The sequence below is a fragment of the Cryptomeria japonica genome, chromosome 9, assembly GCF_030272615.1.
Source record: "Cryptomeria japonica chromosome 9, Sugi_1.0, whole genome shotgun sequence".
NCBI lineage: Eukaryota > Viridiplantae > Streptophyta > Pinopsida > Cupressales > Cupressaceae > Cryptomeria > Cryptomeria japonica.
In genome coordinates this window covers 241,107,881-241,118,222 of record NC_081413.1, presented here as the reverse complement: position 1 = coordinate 241,118,222, position 10,342 = coordinate 241,107,881, and positions in this window count along the sequence as shown.

Below are 10,342 nucleotides of genomic sequence, written 5' to 3'. Positions count from 1 at the left end.
CTACGTATCTCTATCTCTTTATACCTCCCTCCTATCTCTATCTTTCTATGAATTATCTCTATCACCTCCTTGATTTTTATTTTACCCCCATCATCTTTATCTGCACATCTTCTCTCTGTCTTATTGAACAAGAAAAGACCTCAATGCATGAGAAACAAAGGATTTTTCTTTTGGACTGCATCCTTGAAAAGAAGAATATACCCGTGCATTATGTGAAGAATAAGATGCAGGAAAAATAAGATAGTATAGGAGAGAACAAGAAGGAAGAGAAATCCCTATGCAGAGTACTAAGAGATGGAATTTTGGAAAAACACGTAAGAAGTCTTAGAGGGGTGTGTGTGGGACAGAAGTCTAGGAAAAGGGGCAGTGAAAGTAAAAGAAACCTGTCTGTGCAAGAATAGAGATAATAAAGAATGTGAGAGGGGTTATATCCCTGCTCAAGAAACAAGGGAAATAGAAAAGAATGTGAAATCAAAAGAATGGGGTGAGTTGCACCTAAAGAACCAAAGATATCTTGAAGGGGTGTGAGGAAGGGATGAGAGAGAAGCTGCAAGAAAAGAAGTGTGATTAGCAAGATGATGCAGAGATGAAAGTTTAGAACCATATTTTAAAACAGAGCATCTGATTGAAGAGGTGAAAAGATAATTATAGGGTGGTCCCTGGTAAGTGGAGAAAAACTTTAAGCTGTAAAACACCCTAGCATAAATTGATAGGTTTCATTTTATGTTGAGAATTTACTTATTTGTGTTTGAATTGAGTTCATTGATGCAATATCTCTCTGCCTGATAAGGCCCAAAGATATCTGGCCTGCATAATTTATGTATGTAAGAGACCATCTAAATGCATTCAAATGTCTAAATAGCTCAAGACAGATGGAAAATGTGACGAGGATAAGTAATGACATCAATAATGTAGATTATTTTAAATGAGTGCAACATAAACATTAGACTTAGAAGTGCCCAACATATGGGATTGAACTAAGGATACTTAAAGGAGGTAGGAGGTTAAATCATAAAATTGAAATATCTTGGGGTGAAGGTTAGTTGAAAATTAAACTATTATAATTAAGGTTGAAACAACATATGTAACTATCACATTTATTTCCCTCTTAGTGATAATATATATAGAATTGTGGAAATGGTGTCTAAGTTAGGCTAGAAAAGATAAAGATTGTTTCCAATGAATAAGATTTGCACAAGTTTAGGGTGGTCCATCATTCATATACTTGATACTGCATAATCAAATGTGAGAAAATATTAGATGAAGATCATCTTGAACAACAAATGTTTCCAAATAAGGTCTACTAGATGTTTAGATGGCTAAGGAATTTAGTAGAGAAATTCAACACAGACATTAGTTTAATTACTTAGAGAAGGATATACTAAATTCAACACAGACATTAGTTTAATTACTTAGAGAAGGATGAAATTAATATGCTTAGTTGTAGTATATAAAGGAATAATACAAATGATAATAAACCTAGAGGGGAGAGTTCAACTTAAGAACTGAATTTGACATTAGTTGCACACACATTTATGTCATGGTAATATTAAGCTCTTAAATGTGGGTTAAAATAGAGTTTGGTCATTAAAGTTAAGGTAATTATTATCAAGGAAATATTAATAGATAATAGCATTGCTTAAAAATCATTTTAAATACTTCTTATAAATTAAAATAAAGATGTATCAAGCAAAAATATGAATTATCAATATTACTATAATTCAAGGTGACATATAGAATTTAAATAGACAATTAAAAATTAAAAATTAAACTATTATATAGAAAATAAGAACAAAATGAATATTTCATCATAAGATAAGGTAAACTGTCATAATTGAAATAGAAGCTCATAAGAGAAGGTAGTCATGAGGCTGAATTCTTTTTTAAGCTGTCATCTAACAAGATCATGAATGCTATGTACATTCCAATGATGGGACACAGAGATTTAAATAAAACTGAAAACTATGACCTTCTTAGGTAATACGAAGAAAGAAATTACAAGGTTTATTGAAAAAACCTAAACTTATTGGAAATGGGGAATCCTGCAGATCTAACTGCTGAGAAGCCACGTGGTATTATTATCATTTATTTATCGTGTTCTACCAGTAGAGAAGAAAGAACGTAAACCGAGAGGAATAAGTATTGTATTGTATGAGGAGATTTTAGCAGTGATGACAGCACCAGCAGGCTAATCCGAGTGGATGGTTCCAATCACACCTTCCATATTCTTGATGATCTGCATTTATACACGTACGGTGGCACTCACCCCACCTCCAATCCGTGCATGCCCCATCAAATCCATTGCTCAACTTTCTACAGTACCTATCTGCCTCAGATTGCATTACAAATCAAATCAGTGAGCAGTCGAGAATAAAAAAACCATGGATCAATCTACTAATATTGAAGAGGAAAAGAGGAGAAATATTACCAGAAAAAACAAAAGGAGCCGCGAGCAATAAAAACAGAAGAAACACGTATGTGCCCTTCGCCATTTTAGAAATTAAGTGAGTGCATGTATATTCTGTGAGATAAAGATTAGCAGTTTATATACCTCACACGCCAACTATGCTCCTCCGTGTGTTCCGCCTCTCCTTTGTGTCTTTCGCTCAATTCTGTTTATTCCAATGTCAAGATTCTTTTGAATATAATGTTCAATTATTTTAAGCGCTAACATCTAAATAGTGATTACAAATACGGGAAATACCTAGTGAACCTGCTTTGTCTATGTTTTTCAGCTGATGAAATTCATATTAAACCAGAAATTATAAATATTAACTTTTATTCAATTTAATTTAACATTAGAAATCCAGGCAAATCCGGTAGATGTTTTGCCCTGTGATTGAACCCGGGACAACGAGGGAGCAAACAACCAGCCCAAGCCAACCGCGCTACCATTAAGGGCTTTTCATATGATGAATTTTCACTTTACTGTTTTTTCGAAATTATGTCAATCAAAATATCGTACAAAATAACTAACATTTAAATTTTACAAAGATCTTTTTAAAACAATGTAAGCTCAAAAATATAAAAAATAAAGGTGTTCTCTACTCTTCTATTATCATATTTTTCTTGAAATGCAATCATTTATTTAATTTGACAAAATGCCTCAAAATAAAGATGCACCATAGACTACAATGAATGCAACATATGCACAAAAGTTGTAATGTCCAAAAAATTTAATATCAATGTACACTATATATATTTTGAACATACAAATGTACTAATCAAGGTTAATAAGATTTTATGATAACAATCATTACATGAATAATTTAGATTCCATTTAAAATATGTTGGATGAAAAATTTGTCAACTCAAGAGATCTTGCAAAATGAGGGCTTTCACCACAGTACACGAGACAATATCTCTCAGAAGACAAGATATGGTCCCTCCTACTTAAAAGGGAAGGCTCCCCCTTTGTACTGCAAACTATATCCTATCTGCTAACTTTACAATAATCTAGGATGATACAATTTCTTTACTCTCTCTTTTCAGAATAAGTATTAATCCAATTCTCTATTTACAATGGATTTCCCTTCCTAAGGTTGAAAACATTTCTTATTTTTAGTGATATAAACTCTATACTAACTTTAGAAGCAAAGTGTCCATACAAGTACAAATCCTCTCATTTTTTATTAAGGTAAAAAAGTTTTAAAGGGACACGAAACCCTAAAGTTTTACAACAAACTGGAGAATAAGCATTAAAGCACATAACCAACAACAAATGCTAAACCATCTTGGGCCAAGCCCACAAAACAGCCTAAAACACAAAATAGACTAAAACCAGAATAAACAAAGACCTATTGATAAGAATGCAACAAATTTGCATTCTTCTGAATAACTTTCCTGTTGATAGTCTCCAACTCATCCATGATAAATCTAGAGCTTCCTTGCTCCTGGTTCTTGCTCCTGGTACAAGTACACAGACTTGTCATAGTATGGAAACGAGAAATCTGACCACCTGCACCCTACACTTTCTTTTTCTGCTTGGAATCTGAAGGAGTCACACTGGCAATAGGATCAATCTTGTAATTTGCAATCATATTATTGATCCTCATCAAACCTTCAGAACTATTATTCATGGTAGCCTTGCTAATCTCTACCAGATTTTTCAAACTTCCTCTAATTTCTTCCAAGCTAACCTCCAAATTACATATTCTTCTTTCATGATTCAATTTCATCTTTTAAAAGTATCCACAATACCCTTTATACCCTCTTTTAACAAAGCCTCTTGTTGCTCCCTTTTTCTAAAAATAATTGTGGGATGGGAAAGTAATAATAAAGCTCAAAGTCTTCTTTTTATCACTATCTTATCAACCTTTACAAATAGATTACTCTTTCTTAAAATAAAATTTTAAATACAATCAAGAAGCTCATCAAAGCTCAAAGACTTTCTATGAATTTCTATAAAACTTCAAGAATAAAGATGAAATATATGTATCTCAAAGACTTCAACATACACTTCACCTTATATGTACAAATGTAGAAGGTAAACCAACACAAAGACTACGAGTTATCTCCTTGCTTGAGCATGAAACATTACCTTCAAACAAGATAAGTAGCTCAAAGACTACAAGATCAAGCTTGACAATATATCATTAATTATAAACACAATAAGAAGCTCAAGGACTACAAGATTGGGTTTAAATCTCTTTCAAATAACACCAGAATACTCACAATCAACATTGAATAATATCGTCACATTACAACTTTCCAACATAAAGATTGAAAGAAACTTGTCTCTTTTATTGATTGTAATCTAATTTACATCTAAAAACAAATTTTTATAGTGCTTCCCAAACTAACAGAGTTTTATTGCATTGCCCAAAATATTGAATAAATATACTTATTAAAATGAAAATCCTCATATATAGAGAGGAGAGTTGAAGCATGAAACTAGGAAAGCTACAACTAATTTGTGACCAAGTCAAAGGTAGAGTCATATTTGACTTAGAACACATGTAGTCCTACATATGTACTAGTGCATACATAGAATGACACATGAGGTATTCATTGATATTACAAAATGCCACTTGAAATGTCGATTGAATTTACAAAATACCACTACACTAGAGATGCATAAAAATGACTAAGTGATTTGAGCCTCATCTTGTTTCCAACATTCTTCACCAATGGAGTCTTCATGTCCTCTCTTGGTAACCTGTATTTCAAAGTTATCTAGTCCTAGTGTGTGGAATCTAGCATCTGAAGTGGACTGCAGTACGAATTTGAAGAATTCCCAGAGTTGGACAATAAAGACCAAAAAATTGCAAGGAGGGATTACTTTGGTGCAATTCAAGTTTTAAAATTGATTACACTAACTAGGTGACTTTGGTACAAATCGGGGTTATAAACCGGATTTACACCAAAGGGTGCCTTTAGTGCAAATCAAGGTTATAAATCCAATTTACACCAAGAAGAGGTACTTTGGCCCAAATCGGGGTTATAAACCCGATTTACACCAAGAAGAGGGACTTTGGTGCAAATCAAGGTTACAAACCCGATTTACACCAAAAAAATAAAAACTAGCTCCTAAAAAGAGAATTTGTCAGTTTTTTTATTGACAAATTGAGACTCACGTCAAGATGATTTCTCGAGAGCCTAACTACACACGAGGGGGTTTTAAAAGTGCCTCTACATGTGTGTTTAGAGGGTGTGAAATAGAAAAAATTCATAGGGATTATAATATTGGCTAACTAGGAAACTTTTGTTGATCGTTGAAACGAGTGAAGGGGGTAGAATCTAGAACTTAAGAGATATTAAAAACAAAAAGAATGAAACAACTCACTAAAACAAAACAATGACGCAACTTTGTGTGACTGCACTTATTGGAAAGGAAAACTAACCTAACCTAGACTAACCAACCATGGAAACTTCTTCAAATGAAAACATTAACTGGTACTCCAAAGTAGCTACATTTCTTCAACAAGATGTCATTTTTGACATGATCATAGACTGTCAAGTTTAGATGAAGCACGGATAGTAGTACCATGAGATGATGCACTGCTTCATGGAAGAAATAAACAAATTCACTTGCTTCCTCAAAAAAGTATATATATACTACTATTGAAGAGCGGATCAGTGAACCAAGGTTGCTCTTGGTCAACTACCAATGCCTCTTTGGTCTCACTATCAACTATATCTTCATTTTTGGTAGCTAATGCGGCCTTTGATGTCTTGTTAGCTTTGAACCAATATAGATGTCTTATAGGGCATCTACTGTAGTCATAGTTAGGAGGGACCTCAATGAGATCTATCTAGACCATGCAGAAAGAGTAAACACAATGAAAACCAGGCAAGATGATGGAGGCAATGTAGAACTAAATAAATTAGATCATGAAAACTTATTACAAATGGTCGATAACATCCAGACTACGAGATTCGGCTCACTGGCCTACTACATACATGCTCAATTACAAAATTGGTCAACTCCAGACCTCTAAATATTAGGATATATCTTCTATATTCTCTTGAACAAATTATGATGCTTAATTATCTCAAGGGAGATCCATATCGGCCCAAGAGGGATCAAATGTCGAAGAACAAGATCAAACATGTAAAACAATCAGGTCGGCCTCCGCCAATGAAAATCCTTCAAAAAATCCAAAGGAAGAAGTGTGGATCAAAGGGAAGGTTGTCCGCATGCCAAGGAACATTGGAATCAACAAATTGAAGCTTCAAAAGCTACAGAAAGGATCCGCAATATTCACCAATAGCAAATAGGTCCAAGTGGTTCCAGTGTTCTAAGCTAGAAAACTCTCTCGGAATCTAGAATCGATAACTTGCCGAGAAATGATCCAAATGTCCCACGGTTTAAGAATAAGGAAGATAATCATGATTACAAGAAAAATTCAGCTCCACAAGATCCAGTGAGAAAATGAAATAAAATGAAGGAAGAAATGCCAAAACAAAAAACAAAAAATAAATTGGAAAGAAATGTTTTTGGTTGATGCAAGATTGCCAAGAACCAGGGATACTCTTGCATCACACATCCGGGGTTGTTGAAAAAGTGATTCCCTCACTTTCCTGAGGCTAGAGGAAAACCAAGGTGGTCCACCTCTACCTAATAAATCCAAGATGAATCTTCAACTGGTATGTCCTTCCATTTCTTAAGATACTCTTTGTACTGATTGCTACGAGTGCTTCGTCCAATCCTACTATCAAGAATGTCTTCAATCTGATCTAGTTCCTTCCAAGGCAATTGTTTCTCCAAGTCTGTAACACTACTTTCACTGAATTCTGATTCATGATACTGATGTAGATATGCAATGTTGAATATAGGTGAAATAATCAAACTATTCGGTAGCTCTACTTCATATGTATTTTCAGAATTGAATCTCCTCAAGATCTTGCAAGGTCCAAACTTCCTCATCTGCAACTTGTTATAGATTCTAACTAGAAATATTTATATTCTCAGATGCACCATCACTTCATCGCCAATTTCAAATTTCTTATTTCTTATCCTCTCATCTTCTTTCTCCTTATATTTGTTGTTCATATCCTCCGATTGTTGTTTAACTTGAATATGTAAGGCCTCCATGTGATCTGCAAATTCTTATGCCTCTGCACTTCGCTTGTCTTTATTACTGATATCCTTCAATTCTGATATACCTCTAGGTTGTGCTCCGGTAACAATTTCAAAAGGTGTTCTTCATGTACTCTTGTTCACTAAATTATTGTAGGCAAACTCTTATTGTGCAAGAATCAAATCCCAACTTCTGGTCTTCTCTCCAACTAAGCATCTCAACAAATTTTCCAAACTCTAGTTTACTACCTCTGTTTGTCCATCAGTCTATGGGTGAAAAGTAGAACTGAATTTTAAATCTATCTTCATCTTCTTCCAAAGTGTTCTCCAAAAATAACCAACAAACTTGGTATCTCTATCGGAAACTATGCTCTTAGGTAATCCATGCAATCTCACCACTTCCTTGAAAAATAAGTCAGCTACATTCATTGCATCAAATGTATTCCTATAAGTTATGAAATGAGCCAACTTCAAGAATCTATCCACCACCATAAATATAGAATCATTTCATCTCTATGTATTAGGTAATCTGAGTATGAAATGCATACTTATGTCCTCACAAGGTCTCTCTGGTACTGTCAAAGGTTTATACAATCCCACATTCTAACTACTACCTTTTTTAACTTGACAAACTCTACAGCTTTGCACAAATTTCTTGACATCCTTATGAATCTAAGGCCAAAAGTAATGTTCACTCACCAATGCTACTGTTTTGTCAATACCAAAGTGTCCGGCTAATCCTCCACTATGCTTCTCCTTTACCATATTCTCCCTCATAGAACTCTCAGGTATACACAACTGAACTCCTTTAAATAATATCTCATCCTGAATGAAATAATCCAACCACTTACTTCTATCTACCATAAGAGGTTCCCTACATGCTCTCCAAGGTTTTGCCTTCAATTCCTCAAATCCTAACACTGGCACTCTCATCTCTGTCAAGAAACTTCTTCTTCTACTCAATGTATTAGCAACTTTACTTAACTTTCCACTCCTATGCTTCAACACAAAGGTGTAACTCTGCAAAAACTCTACCCATCTCATGTGTCTTAGATTCAACATACTTTGACTGTTCAAATAGTATAAGGCTTGATGATTAGTATACAATACAAACTCCTTAAGAAACATGTAATGTCTCCACTTCTTCAAGGCTTAAACTATAGCATAAAATTCTTGATCATACCCCAAATATCTCCTCCTGACATCATTCAACTTTTCACTGAAATAAGCTACTTCTCTCCCTTCCTGACTTAATACTGCTCTAATTACATTCCCACTTGCATCACATTCTACTTGAAATACTTTGTTGAAATCTGGTAAATCTAACATAGGTTGTCCAGTGACTTTCTACTTCAACAATTCAAAACTTTTATTTGCTTTGGTTGTCCATTTGAATTCTTTCTTGTCTCCTCTCATCATCTCAGTCATAGGGATACAAATTGAACTGAAATTTATGATAAACTTCCGGTAGAAACTAGCCAATCTATGAAATGATCTAATTCTCCAATTCTTTCTGGTGTAGGCCATTCAACAATTTCTCTTACCTTCTCAGGGTCCATCTGCAATCCATCGGTAGATATCAAAAATCCCAAATAGACTAACTCTTCTTTCATCAAACTACACTTCTTTAGATTTATCAACAACTTCTCCTCTCAAACTCTGCAAAACTTGTCTTAAATGCAAGAAATGTTCCTCTTTTGTCTTACTAAAAATCACAATTTCATCCAAATATTTAATAACAAACTTACCCAATAATTTCTTTAATACCTCATTCATCAATCTCATGAAAGTACTTGGTGCATTATTCATCCCAAAAGGCATCACCAACCATTCATACAATCCTTCAATTGTCTTGAATGTTGTCTTCCACTCATCTCCTTCTCTGATTCGGATCTAATCATATCCACTCTTCAAGTATATATTTATGTAGTATTTGGCTCCACTTAAGCAATCCATTATGTCATCCATCCTAGGAAAAGGAAATCAGTACTTCAATGTGATCTTGTTTATTGCTCTGGAATCGGTACACATCCTTCATTATCCATTCTCCATTCTTCTTAGGTGTCAATACTGCTAGAATTGTACAAGGACTCAAACTTTCTCTGATCAAACCTTTCTTCAATAGTTTATGCACTTATCTATTCAGCTCCTCATTTTCTGTCGGTGTCATCTGGTGTGCAGCTTTGTTAGGAAAACTAGCTCTGGGAATCAGGTTCATGCAATGACTGATGCTCCTCATAGGTGGTAATCCTTCAGGCACATTATCTAAAATGATGTCTTCATAATCTATCAGCAACTCCTTTATCACCTCCATTTGTTCTTCATACTCTAGGTTCTCAGTCTTCTTAGGAACTAAGGCAAAACACAAATTGTCATGTCTCATTCCATCCAAGAATTGCCTTCCATCCACCAAACAGATTCTAGCATTCGTACAAACTTCATTCTTTAGGCTCCTCCAAGGGTAACAAGTTTTGTTTCATCCCATTTGCTATAATAGTGTATATGTTCTTCCTTCATGTATTGCATGTCTATCAAACTGCCAAGGTCTACCCAACAAAAGGTGACAAATATCCATGGGTATAATATCACACAAAACTTCATCATGATAATTTCCAGTTTTCAATTTCACCAAGTATTTCTCACTCACTAACAACTTATGATCATCTTGAATACATTCTATTTGGTAAGGCTTAGGGTGTTTCAATATTTCCAACTTTAGTTTATTCAACGTTTCTTCGGAAACAAGATTATCCAAACTACCACTATCAATAACTACTTTGCAACACTTACCAGATACCTTACACCTAGTCTTCAATAAAT